Source organism: Peromyscus leucopus, chromosome 17 (assembly GCF_004664715.2).
Source record: "Peromyscus leucopus breed LL Stock chromosome 17, UCI_PerLeu_2.1, whole genome shotgun sequence".
NCBI classification, from domain to species: domain Eukaryota; kingdom Metazoa; phylum Chordata; class Mammalia; order Rodentia; family Cricetidae; genus Peromyscus; species Peromyscus leucopus.
Window position 1 is genome coordinate 4,312,181 of NC_051077.1, and position 16,530 is coordinate 4,328,710.

Genomic DNA, 16,530 nt, shown 5'->3' on the forward strand with positions numbered 1-16,530 from the left:
AATTACACAGAAAATTGCATGCTTGTTGTAGATAATTCATTCAGGAAATAGTGATCGCCACATGGAAGGTAATAAAACTCTGCTGGAGATAACACCATCAGGATTTAGCTTGTGGTCTTCCAACTATAAGAAACAGAAATGGACAAGTAAGTATTTTTGATGCATCTGAACAGTATATACCTCTTTGTAGCATTTTCCCTGCTAAGAGTGTATAGCAGATGTCTGCTTTTTATTCCTTCTCCTCTATTTTTATTACTGGTAAAAAGGTCTGTTTGTGTGTGTAGTTCTGGGGATTTGAACCTAGGGCTTCATGTAGACAAGCAATCTACCACTTAGCTACATCCCAATCCCACGCTCTTCCTTTTTGTTTGAGTCAAGGTCTTTAATAACTGCCTAGGATAGCCTCAGACTTTCTCTGTAGCCCAGGTAGACCTTCAACTTCTGATACCTCTGCTTCATTCTCATGAGTACTTGGGATTCGAGGCCTACACCACCAGCCCTGTCAACTGGTAGAGTTCTTTAAGATCTGATTTTTTTTTTTTGGGACTATGTATAAATAAACCAATTGGAAGAGTCATGATTCAGTGAAAACAAAAACAAAAAAATCTCACAGCATTCACAAGTTAATGAAACCAGGTTAGCTAGTACTTCTACAGTTACATTGCCTGTTAACTTAATGAAACACCCACTGAGGTCGCCATCTGACCCACACTCATTGTTGAGAGTCTGCTGAGTCAGCAATTAGCCAGCCTCATCTCCTTACTCAGAGACACTGTTCACATTGCCACAGCCAGACACTATGAAGAGAGAGAGAGTCTAAATCGGAGTTCTCCATTGGGTCCCTCCCCTCAGAGATTGGGGAATACCATGGAAGAGGAGGTGAAAAGATTGTACAAGTCAGAGGGTGTGGAGAACACAGCCCACTGAATCAACTAAGCAGGGCTCACTCACATGGGCTCACAGAGACTGAAGCAGCATGAACAGGGCCTGCAAGGGTCTGCACCAGGTCCTCTGCATATGTTGTGGCTGTTAGCTTGGTGTTTTTGTGGGATTCCTAACTGTGGGAGTGGGTGTGTCTTTGACTCTTTTGCCTGCTCTTGGGACTCTTTTTCTCCTGTTGGATTGCCTTGTCCCGCCTTGATATGAGGGCTTTTTGCCTTGTCTTATTGTATTTTGTTTTGCCCTGTTTGGCTGTTGTCTCTTAGAGACCTCACTTTTGAAGGTAGGCATAGGGGGGATGGGGAAAGTGTGTGTGTGTGTGTGTGTGTGTGTGTGTGTGTGTGTGTGTGTGTGTGTACGTGCACATGTGTGCGTGGGATCTGGGAGGAGTAGAGGGAGGGGAAACTGTGCCAGGGATGTATTGTATTAGAGAAAAATCTTTTCAATTAAGGAAAAAGTAAAGGATGGTGGCAAGTATGCACAAGATATTCATCACACTGAAGTTGTCGATATATTATATATTGAATAAAGGGCAAAGTTTAAAGTTTCTGTGCTGTGAGTTCTTCACATCAATGTTCACTCTGCAAACAATATGCACTCTCATCCAGATGTGCATGTCAGCACATCAGCACACCAGTGCTCAGAACAGGCGACATGACTTAGCAACACATCTGAAATATGTAGAGAATTGCCCATCCGTCAGACCACAGGCTAGCAGGGCTTTGTTAGCAGTTGTCTCTTTGCTCACAGTGCAGAATTGAAATGCTTATGCAGTTCCTTTAGAACCCAAGTGGTGGAAGCATAAACAGCTGAAAACACGCAGCTGCCCTGATGTCCAGCAGAGAAACAAAGCTCAGAGGAAAGCTGCTGTCCTGACCTGACCTCTGATGGGACACAGGGCCCAGAGCACCGGAAGAGAAAGTAAGGCTGGAAAACTTGTGGTTCTAGGAGATGATGGTTGGTAAAACACACAGCTGGAGCATGGACTGGCCATAGAGGGGAGAGTCTAGGAGGTGTCTCCACCCAGGAGCTGGTGGGGTCTTAGGAGGACATGCTTTAAACATCCAGAGCTTTCTGTTGTTCTTAATATGGTCTACTGTCAATAGCAGTCCACATGGCCAATCCTGTGAGTTTACAAAAGCACGAGAATGGGATGGAGGGAAAGACTTTCTCACATGAGGTGGAAGAGAAAGTTAAAAAAGAAACACTTGACTCTCATGAACAGCACAGCCCGGAGCATAGGCTCACTGAACAACTGAGATACGACTAAAGCATTATTGGCTAGTTAGCCTCTCCATATCTTACAGCTGCTTTACAGTGTTTCTGTCTGGATACTGGAAATTAGAGCTGGAGGGGTTACTGCTAATTCAGACTTGGTTTGTGGAAGTGTCTGCAAGTGACAAAAAGATAATGGGAGAGACAGAATGGCCCCAGAGGAGATTTTAGCTTCTTAACCTAGTGTTACAGCAACCGTTAAACACAACTTGATTTCTGCACTTCTAAATGTGGAACCACACATAAAAGGACTGTTTAACTCATCATATCCAATGTACAATAAAACAAGACACACAGAGAGGAAATAGACTTCCCCAAACAATACTCAAATAGTGGAATAGGCTGGGAGATGACAGAATCTTTGGAACCGTCAGAATGGAAGCACTAACTCTAGTGGAAATTGGGCATGACCGCTAGGACAGACAGGAGAGATGAGCCTTCTAAGAACAATCAGAGGGATTTTTTCTGCAAAGCCCTTCATGATGGAAATGAGAAGCAGCTCTGATGCCTCATGGGTACAACAAAGACTCAACCAAGGAGAGAACCGGGAGCTTGGGGGGAACCAGGAGCTTGGGGGGTGCCTGTAGATACTTTTACACCAAAGAGCAAAGAAAATAAGATTGGAAAAAGCAGAGCAGAGAACCGAAGAGCAGTGAGAGAATGACAGAGGACATAGCATAGGTAACAGCAATGCCAGGTGGGGAAGAAAGACATAAAGGAATAATGGAAGTGTTTGCAATGAAAATGGTGTACACTAACCACAGGCCAGGAAGCTGGATGGAGGTGCATCGGAGTCCAACTGTGGAAAATCAGAGATAAAATCATGAAGGAGGCATAGTACTAAGGCAGCAGCAGAAGGTTAACAATTACAGACATCTAGTCTTCAGAAACCTTGCAAGTGGGAAAGAGTAGAATGAAAGTCACTTAAAGTGTTGGAAGAAAACTCCCAGTGTAGAGTTTGTACAGAGATGGCTCTATCCAACCACAGAACACTGTTCTCCATAAACTCCCAGGGACTGCTCATCAAGACAGACCACACACACCTTAACAAGGTTAAAAATGTGAAACAACATGGTATCTGCTCTCAGACCACAACAGAACTAAACCAGAAATCAATAACAGAAAGACAGAAAATCCCCAAATGTGTGGATACTAAATCAAATACTTCTAAATAACATGTTAAAGGGAGGTTGGAGTCTCCAGATACACTTAAAAAATATACTTTTAACTGGTTCCTTTCTTTCCCATTTCACAACACCAGTAACTAATAAGGGTGTATTTCTATCCCATCCTTAGATTATAATACTTTTATGCTTATTTTTTCAGTGTCAACCAATATATCTTAGACTGAAGGCACTTTGACATAAATTACAAGAATGTGCATGATGCCTTGACTTTTTCTAGCTCCTGTACATGGTATCACATTTTTTTCCCTATCCTTCTTCCTCAGACACATAGCTCTTATTCCACCTCTACCACAGCCAACTTTCTTCTCTTCACAAGGTGTTGCAGTGGTGACAGTGATCTTTTTAGAAGTACAAACCTGTTTGAGAACAGGTTTTTTTTTTTTTTTTGCTGGTTTCTTCTTTTGCATTCTCTTTTACTGTAATTCATGATTCATGCTGAATCATTTTAGTGAATCAGTCTCCCAAGAACCTGGCATTTTGTCAATAAATACATTTATTTGATCAATAAACAAATTTCCAAATAAAAAATATTTTGAGCTAAATAAAAAAATAGAGAACTTACCAAAATTTTTGTGATGTCCAAAAAACACTGACTAGAGAAGAATTTTATAACATTCCATGCATATGTAAGAATTGAAGAAAGAGAGGGGAAACTGTGGTTGGGGTGTAAAATAAATGAAAAAATTGAAAAAAAAAGAGTTGAAACCTCTGCCTCAGAAAATATCAAATTAGACTCAGAATAAACATAAGAAAATAAATATGAGTTAGGAACAATCAATCCTAAATCAAGAAGTTAACAAAGAAGACAGTGAAACAAAGAGCTTGCTTTTTGAAAAGAGTGAACGTTTTTCTAAACCTCTAGCCATAGTTAGAAAATGAGAGAGAAGGTGAGAATTACTAATATCAGAGATGAAAGAAAACTGCCTTCAATCTCACAAACATTAAATAGATGTTAACAGGTGTTATGAATAACCTTGAGCCCAGATATGTGACGAAAGAAATGGGTAAATTCCTTGAAAGGCAATTCTAAATTTAGCCAAGAAAAAAAAGATAATCTGAATAGGCTTATATCTATTAAAGAAATCAAATTAACAATTAATTACCCTTCAGAATAGCCTGTACCAAGTCAGAATGGGCTCACTGTTGAATTCTATCAAATATTTTAGGAAGAAAATCATTGCAGTATTATGCTATCTATTTGAGAAGACAGAGGAGAAGAAAATCTCCTTCCTGCATCCTGTGAGATCAGCATTACCCTAACACCAAGCTTTGACAAAGATGTTACACAGCAGGAATATGACCAATTCTTACCTCTCCTGAGCGCATAGGTGAGTGCCTCAATATATAACAAGTAAATCAGTTCTAAGAATTTCTACATCATGACCAAAGTGATTTATCCTAAATATGTAGGGCTGGCTCACCATCTGAAAAATCATTTGATATAATCACATCAACAAACTGAAGAATTAAAGATATGCCAATACATTTATGAAAGCATTGGGCAAAAATCCAATATTCATGCATCATCAGTACTCTGCAGAGTAGGAGGGGATGAACTTGTTCAAACTGACAAACTTACTCAAAGGCCTGCAAACACCCTACATCTGGGACTGGAGCAATGGTTAAGAGGATCGCCTGCTCTTCCAGATGGCCCAGGTTTGATCCCCAACACACATGGTAGTTGATAATCCAACACTCTCTTCTGACCTCCAAGGACACTGCATGCACATGAAGGCAAGACTGCCATAAAAATTCCTAAAGCTAACCTTATACTTCATGGTAAAAAATGGAGAGATTTCCCATATCAGAAGTTAATTATTCCTATTTATCATCACATTGTAAATGCTAGATAGTACAATAAAACAAGACAAGGAATGAACAGTATATAAATAAAGAGGGAAGAAATAGGCCCATCTTTTTTTCACAGACGATATGATTGCTCATGTATATTCTTAAAGAATTATAAAAACATTATCCCATACTTACTATGCAGTAGTAGCAAGGCTGCAAGACACAAGGTTATTGTGTATAAATCAGTTACTGTTGCAAATACCAGCAATGGAATGCTAGACATTGGAATGAAAGACACAAGATCAACATCCAAACTTAAGTGAAATATATAAGAATAAGTCTAAGACAATATTACAAGATCCCTAAGAGAAAAACTACAAAACTCAGGTAAAAGGAATCAAAGCTCCAAATAAATGGATCAATATTCTATGTTTATACATAGGGGGAGTCAATATTGCTAATGTGGGACTTTTTGTGTAGATTAAAAGGAATTTCAGTGAAAATTCCAGTAAATTATTTTGTGGATATTGATTAAACTGGTTCAAAATTTAAGAGAAAGGAAAAAAGAATAGCCCAGTAATAAGTAGGATAAATTGAAAAGCTGTACTACTGTAAGTCTTGAACTGTTCTAAGGCTACAGTAACCAAGCATAGTAGTACTGGTGGTGTAGACAAGAGGCCAACAAAACAGCATAGAGCACTGGAAATAGACCCGACGGAGAAGTGGTCCCCTGGTTCTTCAAAAAGGAGCAACCCAGAGGAGACGGAACGGTCTTCAAACAGTGGTGCTGAAATAGCTGGTCATCTGCAGGCAAGAGTGAATCTAGATATAGACCCTGAACCCTTATACATGGATCGAAACTTCTGTGTAAAAGGCAAAACTAGAGAGCTCTGCAAGATAACAGGAGCTGCCGAGGTCATCTGGTCATTGTGAGGACTTCCCGGGTACAATTGCAAGGGCTGTGAAAATTTCAAACTGGCATATGGAACTTCATTTTAAAACTAAAACTTCCTGTTCTGTTAGGGATGGTGTTCAAAAAAAATACATGACAAGCTACAGATAACACTGGAGAAAATACTTACATATCACTGATCCAATAAGTGACCGATAACCAAAATTTACAAAGAACTCAAGGACCAGAGACTGTCAATTACCCCCCTGAGGATGCATATGGAGAGATGTTCCACACCACACATACAAGTCAAAACATTGAAACACCTCTACCTGCTGCCAGGTCCTCTGAGACCCACAGCAGCCTTCCAGCTGCGGGAGGATGTGGAGCAGGGGGAACACTCACCTCCTGCCAGCCACAGTGCAAAATGGTTGTGGGTTGTTTGATTCTTACATCTACCATTTAGCCAAATGCTCTAAAACTTTCATGTACAGAAAATGTGGACCATGAGTGTGTATAGCAGCACCGTAAAAACTGCCCAAACTTGGAAGCACCCAAGATAACTTTCAGTAGGTTACTGAATAAACAATGGCAGATCTAGTTAATTAATCAGTCCTAAAAAAGAAATTCAGTGTGGATCCATAAAAACACAGGAGAATGTGAAATGTATACTCCTTGCAAAAAAAGCCTAAGCTTTAAAGGTATGTGCTATATGTTTGCAAGTGTGTGAAGTTTTTAAATAACAAAACTACAGAAATAGAAGATGAGGGGCTGGGAAGGGATGGTATATAGGAAAAACACAAAAGGGCCCCCCTCTTGGTGATCAATGCATTTTATTGAATCTGCACACTACAAAAACAAATGAAAGTAAGAGACAGCAAATTAAAATACAGCCAAACTAAACTTCAGGAGTTTTTCAGGTTGTAAGCCACACATACTACAAATGGAGGTCCTGATATAGGAAGCCTGGATTTGAGCCTTTTGATATGGAGAAAGTCTAGGATAGTGAAACTTTTTTTTTTTTCAAGACAGTTTTTTTTTTTTCTCAAGACAGGGTTTCTCTGTGTAGCTTTGCGCCTTTCCTGGGACTCACTTGGTAGCCCAGGCTGGCCTCGAACTCACAGAGATTGGCCTGGCTCTGGGCCTCCCGAGTGCTGGGATTAAAGGCGTGTGCCACCACCACCCGGCTAGTGAAACTCCTTTGTAGGGCACTACTATGGTGGGCACATGTCATTGTGTTCTTGTAGGACACAACACAAAGTGTGAACCCTAGTGGGCACTTTAATCTAAAATTAACAATATTACATCAACACCAACTCTATTATCCCACCCTAATGAAGATGTTACTAATAGGATTGTGGAGAAGGGAGAGTAAGGTGTCAAGGAGACAAATAGAAACTGTATTTTCCCATCAAGTTTTTCACGATCCTAAAACCATTTTGTATAACAGCTGACAAAAATTGAGTAAGCATTTCTTTAAAGAAGATGTACAATGACCAGTAGTACATGAGAACTCCTTACATTTGCCAGCATTGGAAAACGTTAGGTCACCTGCTACCCACCCCAGTGCCACAAAACAGAAAAGACACAAAAAAGAGTCTTTTCTATTTTGTGGCACTGGGGTGGGATGGGGGCTTCATTCATGCTAGGCAAGTACTTCACTACTGAACCACATCTGAAGCCCTGGCAGTTTATAAAGAGCTGAAAAAAAAACAAAAACAAATCATGGCTAGTGAGACTATGGAGACTCTACAGACTTGTCCATTACTAACATGAATGCACAGTGGAACTAAACAATCTCTTATTTACTCAGTATATTAGACATGGCATTACCACTTGTGATCGTTAATGTTGTCCACCTGACAGGATCTAGAGTCATTTAGGGGACAGACAGCTGTACTTGTCTATGAGGGAGTGTCTAGATTGGGTTAATGAAGGTGGGAAACCCTGTACTTACTGTGGGGCTGCATCACTCCATGGGCTGGTCTCAGACTAGCTGAAAAGAAAGTGAGATGAACACAGCATCCATCTCTGTTTCCTTGGTGTAGATGCAGTATGACCAGATGCCTCATATTCCTCCTATCATATTTTCCCTCCATGATGTACTATACTGCTAACTGTGAGCCAAAGTAAACCCTTCCTTCCTTGAGTTGCTTTCGTAAGGTGTTTCGACAAAACAATGATAAAAAGTAGTGACTATGCCTTGCTACATAGCCGTGCTTCTCCTAGGCATACCCCAAAGAAATGATGTCTAACTCACACTTGGATAAAATATCCTGGCCTATTTGAATTGTGTGTTCAACTCAGATGCTCATTGGCTGATGAATCAGTAGATAAGGTAGGAAATGGTGCGTCTGTGGCCTGTTATTAGAAATGGTATAGAATGTTGATTGACCCCTACATGGACCGGTCTGTAAGTACCATACTAAGTGAGAGCTCACAGGAAGGCACACCCTTGGTGGATTCCTTCAGATGGGATGTCAGAACTGGAGAATCTGTGTGATGAGAGTAGATGGAGCAGTGTCTAGACAGGTTAAGGTAGCAGAAAAGTACCTGCATGTGTATTGGCTTCATTTTTTATTGAGATTTTCTGTTCATTTTATAAACCAACCACAGATCCCCTGTCCTCCCTCCTCCCGCCCCCAAGACTTTCCCCCAACCCACCTCCCATTCCTACCTCCTCCAAGGCAAGGTCTCCTATGGGGAGTCAGCAGAGCCTGGTACATTCAGTTGAGGCAGGTCCAGTCCCCTCCTCCCTGCACCATGGCTGCACAAAGTGTCTCACCATAGGCACTAGGCTCCAAAAAAGCCGGCTCATGCACTAGGGACAGGTCCCGATCCCACTGCCTAGGGGTCTCCTAAACAGTTCAAGCTAAAGAACTGTCTTGCTTATCTAGAGGGCCTAGTCCAGTACCATGGGGGTTCCTCAGCTATTGGTCCACAGTTCATGCATTTCCACTAGTTTGGCTATTTGTCTCTGTATTTTTTCCAATCATGGTCTCAATATCTCTTGCTCATAGAATCCTTCCTCTCTCTCATCGATTGGATTCCTGGAGCTTGGCCTGGGACCCAGCTGTGGATCTCTGCATCTGCTTCCATCAGTCACTGGATGCGGGTTCTATGATGACAGTTAGGGTGCTCAGCCATCCGATCACCAGAGTAGGCCAGCTCAAGCACCTCTTGTGTATTGGCTTCTTTGTAGACTGATTTAAATGTCTTGAAGTTGACTATGGTAAGGATTGCTCAGTTTGTGGACACACTAAAAACTGTTGTGCTCTTTGTATGAATGAATGGTAGAGTCAGTTAATTATTTTTTAAAAACAAAAACAACAAAACAAAAACCAACTTAAGACATTGGTTGGCAAACAAAACCATGATTTTATTTGTCAACAAAGTTGACCTTCCTTGCCGGGCGGTGGTGGCGCACGCCTTTAATCCCAGCACTCGGGAGGCTGAGCCAGGCGGATCTCTGTGAGTTCGAGGCCAGCCTGGGCTACCAAGTGAGCTCCAGGAAAGGCGCAAAGCTACACAGAGAAACCCTGTCTCGGGAAAAAAAAAAAAAAAAAAAAAAAAAAAAAGTTGACCTTCCTAGCAATAACAGAAACTGCATCTTCCTTCTTTTATCTCCCCCTTTTCTACCCAAATTTTTGCAGCTGTTGTGACCCAATAGGACGATAAGCAACCATAGACTACTTCTTTGCTCTATTCTTGCCCTGATGGTCTCAGATCCAGAAAAAAATGAATATACACATTTCTTCACAGGTGAGTCCTGGGAACAGCTTCCAGGCTATTTGCTTCTTACAACAACCAGGTTGACACGGGTTTCTCTGTACAGTTAATGGATTTTATATTCCAGTGGCTAGATACATGTCTCATTTCCCAGAGGGGACATGGGCAAAGTAAATCCAGGCTTTCTTCTGTGGAGTCACGTCTAGGGACTTGCATCTGGTGGGCTACCCCATGAGCTATAATAGTGAAGGTTTCAGTTCATGTCCACAGAAGTAAAAAGTTGCCTGTTTTTGTGAAACAGATCGATTGGAAACCACCAAGAGAGCCTGGTAAATCTTAGGGACATGGGAAGCCTCTTTGGGAAAGAGTGGAGGCCTGGAGTATTTGTCTTGCTTATAATCTAGACTTTATCCTTACCCTACGGCTTTCAAAGGTAGAATTTTCCTCCTTAAATTAAAAAAACCTTTGGAAACAGATCAACTTTTGATGTACTTGACAAAACCAGATTCCTTTACATGTTTCAAGATAAAAATGCCACTGATTCTGGATGCTGGTAGCCAAAAGTGTGCAAAGTGTCTTTTAACAAAAGTAACTGTAACCCCCCCCCCCCACTCCCATGTTGATTGTGCCTCTCACTCACCAGTGTGAATTGCCTTACAGAACATAACCTGATAAAGATTCTGTTTAGGAGCTGAGTTGCACTCTAGATAGAACACCCCACTTTTTGGACTCTGAAAGGAGTCTGTGGATGCTACTTCTGATTATTAGTAGAATTTTAAATCTGGGGTGATGGCAGCTCTCAAATACAGATGAATTCAGCATTATTGCCATCCTTCAAAAGCAGTCAAAATGACTCCACAAAGGACCATAATGACAGTGAGAATCACTTCTAATGGGATTATAATGGCAAAATAATAAAAACATTAAGCAAATGGAAATTACAGCATTAAATATGCTGATATCCAGATAGTTGAAAATTGCGAGAATCCTGTTGAATATCCATCCACCACATGTAAAAGTGAGTGTATGATTGGGCCTGGTAGAGGAGCAAAAATAAATGGCTTGTCATTTTATTCTTTTTCTGCAAATGTGCTTTGGCTAAGGTTATAGCGGATACTTTCTTCTTCGTGTACATGAGCATGGAACTAGAGAAAGGACCCATACATAGTTTTGTGATAAACTTATACTTGAAAAAGCACATGCTGACTTAATTTTTCTCATCAGAAAACACACAACTCTGCTTTGAAAGGTATAACCCCTAGCTCCAAGAAAGACTGGGGTTCCTGGACATATTTCTATGGTATGAGTCTCCATTATCTACACCAGTGGGTCTCAACCTTCCTAATGCCACAACCTTTTAATACAGTCCCTCATGTTGTGGTAACCCCCAACTATAACATTATTTTCATTGCTACTTCATAACTGTAATTTTGCTAAATTATAGATTGTAAATATCTGATATGCAGCCCCTGTGAAGTATTGTTTGATCCCAAGGGGGTTGTGACCCACAGGTTGAGAACCACTAATCTACACACACTCTACACTTAAGACTTGCTATCTTAAGGGTGAGGTGCAAGCCTGTGCTCAGATGTATTCTTAAAGAAGGACTATGCAATTTGAGATGTGATACCTGGCACATGGCATACCTAAACTGACTGGGGCTAGAGCACTTTGGAAAGAGTCAGCAGTATCATCAATGTGTGTGTTTCATGTTATTGCCCTGGAGAAGAAGGGATAGGCACTAATCACACAGGCTACCTATTCCAGTAGCTGGATATATGGGCTATCTGGAGAAAGGAGCTGGGAGGAAGGGATGCAGGACAGTAGAGATCCTAAAGTCTGTGTTGACTTTTGTCTGAGGGACACTACATCTGGTCTGAAACAGGTGTGGAGACATTGTGGCCTCAGCAGTGGGGAAAGGGCAACACCCTGTGTAGGATACCATTGTCACTGAAGCTGGGGCTCTGAGAGAAAAACAATTAGAGGCTGTGGCAGGGTCTTGTGCTGTTGTTCCCTTTGGGGGAGGGGACTAAGTAAGTGCAGAGTCAACAACATAGACTCTGGGAGAATGTTGAAACAACAAGCTCTGTTTTTTCAGGAAGAAGCAAGCCTTATATAGCCTCCACCCTACTGTAGGGGAAGGTCTGATGAATATGCATCTGCTGGTGTGACATGGCTGCCTCTCATTGGTCCCGGTCATCTCCAGATCATGTGTCAGCTGCTGTTGCTAAGGCCCTTAGGCACACCCAGGTTGGCTCTCAGGAAGTATCTTTTTTACTGGTTTGGGCCGGATGGCCCTCAAGCCTCTTAGGGATGAGTCATCCCACAAGAGGCCAATGAGCAACTGGTGAATCTCAGTCCAGATGGGACACAGGCTACCTATGTGGTTATTGACTTTGACCCTGCAGCATGGCCTGTTCTTAAGAGAGGGAAACATCGGTGGGATCTTGGGACATTAATACATTTGATGCATGACCTGGAAAATAGTGCATTGGAGTGTTGAGGACAGAGGAACCATACTAAAGAAATGCCATACTGAGTAGTGAAGGTGTTTTAAAAATACAAAATTGATTGTTAAAAATTGATTCCATCAGTATACCCAAGTGCACCAGATTATTCACTTCAACAGTTTTTAGTTAATTGAAAAAGATACAGTCAACCTTGGTGAAGATCATGAAATGCTTTAAACAGTGATTTCCTGGTTATTTGTTGACACCTGGATCTAATTTCTGTGTTAGAATGACTTGTGGCCTGCCACACAGGATGACTTGAAAGAATCGACGCTGCTGAGGTCATTGGAAAGGCTTGCTGCTTTCACTGTGGCCATTAGTCTTGCGTCTCTTTAAAGCCCAACACCATTGTTGTCATGGACTCTACACCCAGGCTTTTCCACCCACCAACCTTTCCTTTAGGAGATGTCCAACAATATTCATAAACATCCACATATCCAGAGATTCGGGGTAAAAACCCCACTGGTCATTGAACATGACACTCAGATTCTCATATCCAGGGATGAAACAGAACTCAAACCTTCAGGAACTGGGCAGCAAAATTAGAGTTGTGAAACAGAAAACCAAAGAAAATAAGATTTAAATGGATCATTTGTAGTACCTGAGGAAGAAGTAATGTCGAGAGAACTGATTTGAATTTAGTAATGGCAGAGGTGTTTTTTTTTTTTGTTTGTTTGTTTTGTTTTGTTTTTTTATATTGTCTAAACCAACAAATGCAGGTAATCTCCAGTCAGGATTAATTGGAAGGGCAGAAGCCAAACCCTGCCACTGGGACTTGCTCTCCCTCTCCCTCTCTTTGCTCGGGGTATCGGCACAGGGCAACTGCCATTCTTCAGGAAAAAAAAAAAAAAGCGCTGAGTGTTTGACCACTCCAAGAAGCACCCGAAGCAGAAAACAAATGCCTGTGGGAAATAGATAAGCCGGCAGAATTTCAGTAGTGGTTTTTGATAACAGCATTGACCTCATTGCCAGTGATGCCTAAGTCCTCTACTAATGTAATTTCCATTCTTGTCAAGCAAAAGTAAGGAAAGTATCCAAGAAAATGAGAATACTTTGTGTGTAGGAAGAATTCACCTTTGAAGCTCACTTGGAAGAGTGAGCTCAGGAGACTTCACATGTTATAGGGACAGTTTTTCTAAGTACCATGATTATTCTATGAGGTACACATTATTGGTAGACAACCCACAGCATTTTCTCTCACTGTTTGAATTGAAAAGAAATAATTTCAAGAAGGGCTAGAAAGGTGTTCAGTGATTAAAAGTGCGTACAGCTCTTGCAGAGGACCTGAGTTGGGTTCCCAGCATCCATGTCAGGTCTGCTTGTAATTCCAGCTCTAGGGGATCTAACAATATCTTCTGGATTCCATGGGCATCTGCATTCATAATGCACATACCCATACATAGACACTCACTTATACATATAACAAAAATAGTAATTATTTTTCAAAGAATTAATTTCAGGAGATCCCAGAATTCAGTGAAAATTCACAATGATCAAATATTTTCATTTGTTTCCTCCAGAAAAATCTCAGTGTTTATAAGTCTTTCTGTTTTTATAATAAAACACTTTTCCCTAGAGAGGAATGCCTACAATAATAATTCACTTTTATTACATTAAATCTACATGGCATGTCAAATATCATGAATAATGTATATGAATGAGCATTAGTGTCATCTGTCATCAGGATGCATGACTCTAATGTAAGTGTAGATGGAGAGCAGAAAGAGATACTCAGTGCTAACTCTGAAAACTAATTATTGTGTAATTTCATACTACTACTATAATGCCCCCCTGTTCTCTGAAATGCAAGTTACCCATAGTCTTCTGATCTTGCTCATGTGCTCTATGTAGGGTCCTGCTTGTCAACAGTCCCCCATGCATGTTTGTGTTGGAGCCCATTAGGTTTCCTAGTGGCTGTACCCAGCAGGACTGCATGGGAAAGTTGATTGGACCATGGGCCTGGGTAACATGTAAGGGTCTAACTAACAAGGGGGAGGTCTTTTGCTCCATCCCTTGGCATTGTTATAAATAGATGTTTGGAATAAAGTGCTGGGCCCTTTTGGGTAAGGATCCAGGCCCACCCGAGTCTGTCCTGTGTTTTCTCTCTGCTTCTTAACTTTCTAACTAAGTCTCTTATCCCTCAATCCTTAAGAGTTTCTGGGGTAAGTAAGTGTGGGGGCTGGTCTCCCACATGTTTGCAACTGTGTGTACATTTATAGAGCAGTCCTAATAGGTGCTGTCTATAAATGTCCATTAGAGAATTAATTATGTCAATACTTAGGGAAAATGTCTTAAGGAAAGGAGGAGGCATTGGTCTTGTGTTGGCCGACAGGAAATTGGTTAATGTCTGTGTACTTTTGTTCATAATGACAGCACGTTTCTCATCTGCAGTACTGCATCCATTCATCTAGAATTTCTTGACTTTGTCCTCAAGAGATTCATGGGCTATCTTGGTGTTGTGCGCCCTTCCTGTTTCAATGACCTTTCCCCCATGCCCTTGTGTCAGGTAAGTTTCCAAGTGTTACTGCCCTTAGTTGCTCAAACCTTAACAACTAAGTTTTTTACTTCATAGGACCCAACAAAGTGGTGACTACTTTAAAAATGTCTGTTCACTGGAAGAAAAATATTTTCATTTCATGATTAAAATAGCCATGGTTACTCAATACTGGGGCGTGTGCTTGTATGGTTTGAATAGAAAATGACTCCTTTGTAAGATTTAGTCCCCAGCTGATAAGGAGGTGGTAGGGCTTGGGGTCTGGTTGGAGGAAGTAGGGCGATAGAGCATGCCTCAGAAAGGAGTCTTGTCCCTGGCCCTTTCCTGTCACTCTCTGCTTCCTGGCTGCCAGGAGATGATCAGCTTCCTCTACTGTGTTCTCCTACCATGATGATGCCCTGCCTTGGCTCAGCCCCAATGCAGAAGAGCCAGCTGACTGTGACTGAAATCTCTGAAACCGTGAGCCAAAGACAACCTCCCCTTTTAAAGTTGTTTTTCTCAGGTATTTCTTACAGAGTGAAAAAAATTGATGAACACCTCGTGTTTGTAGCCATCATTCAACCTCTGAGACTTTGGAATTAGACTGCACAGACTACCCCTTGCTTCCTTTCCTACACAGATTTCCTCTTAATACTTGTTCTGTGTAAGACCTATACCCATGCATTGCATAGATATGACACATTGAGGGAAATGTAGCATGGGGGGAGGTAATTGAAGTTTTAAATGCCCTTGGGGGCAATAATATTGAAGCATGATCCTAATTAGTCTGAACAATAAAAATCCGGAGTCAGATATCAAGGGTGAAAGATGAAAGATCAGAGAAGCAGATCACCAGCCACTAGATACTTTTTACCTCTACGAATCATCAGACTGAATGAGGGCTAAAGGCATGCACCACCACTGTCCCGTTCTGTTTCTCTTTTAGACTGGTTCAATCTTGTATAGCCCAGGGTGGCCTTGAACTCCTGATCTTCCTTCCTCCTCCCAAGTGCTGGGATTAAAGGTGTGTTTCATCACTGCCTGGCCTCTGTGGTTTACTAGTGGCTTAGCACCACCCTCTGATCTCCAGGCAAGCTTCATCAGAACACAAACAAAATAACACATGGAATGAGGCAACCTCTCATAACATTTTAAGTTACCTTGTATCACCCTTGCATTCCTAGCCAAGGTTACACCTGCCAGAGACTGGGCATAGAAGCGCTTGGATCTAAAGACAGAGAAGAATGGATAGTTAGATTTAAGTGATAGATAGAGACCACCCAGTAGGTCTGGATTAAGTGGTAGATAGAGACCACCCAGTAGGTCTGGATCCCCAGATTGGAGTTTGAAATTTTATGATTAAAATATATATGATATAAACCATCTTGTTAACCGTTTATAACTCTGTAATATTAAGCATGCTCACAGTGGTTTGGAGCCACCACCATTGGGATGGTTTGAATGAGACATGCCCCTTATAGGCTCACATATTTGAGTAATTGGTCTCCAATTGATGGCAAACATCTGTTTGCAGATGTTATGGAACCTTTAGGAGATGCAGCCTTGCTGAAGGAAATGTGACATTGAGTTTTGTGAGTTTTTAGTCTTGTCCTACTTTGCAGTTTGCTGTCTCTGCTTAGATGTGTGGTTGAAGATATGATCTCTCAGCTTCCTGCTCTGGTTGCTGGCTGCCATGCTTCCTCCATTGCTGTGGACTGTCCTGTCAGAACTGCA

The 16,530-nt window shown here is 41.4% G+C and overlaps 1 protein-coding gene and 1 long non-coding RNA gene across 4 annotated transcripts in view; both read left to right on the top strand.

The window, feature by feature from the left end:
* Positions 1–16,530, top strand: part of Dlgap2 (DLG associated protein 2) — a 742,630-nt gene that overhangs the window by 206,558 nt on the left and 519,542 nt on the right. The window lies entirely within an intron of this gene.
* LOC114701224 lies at positions 9,189–9,847 on the top strand. Its single transcript, XR_003735800.1, has 2 exons — positions 9,189–9,316; positions 9,738–9,847. It is a non-coding gene; the product is annotated as an uncharacterized LOC114701224 (long non-coding RNA).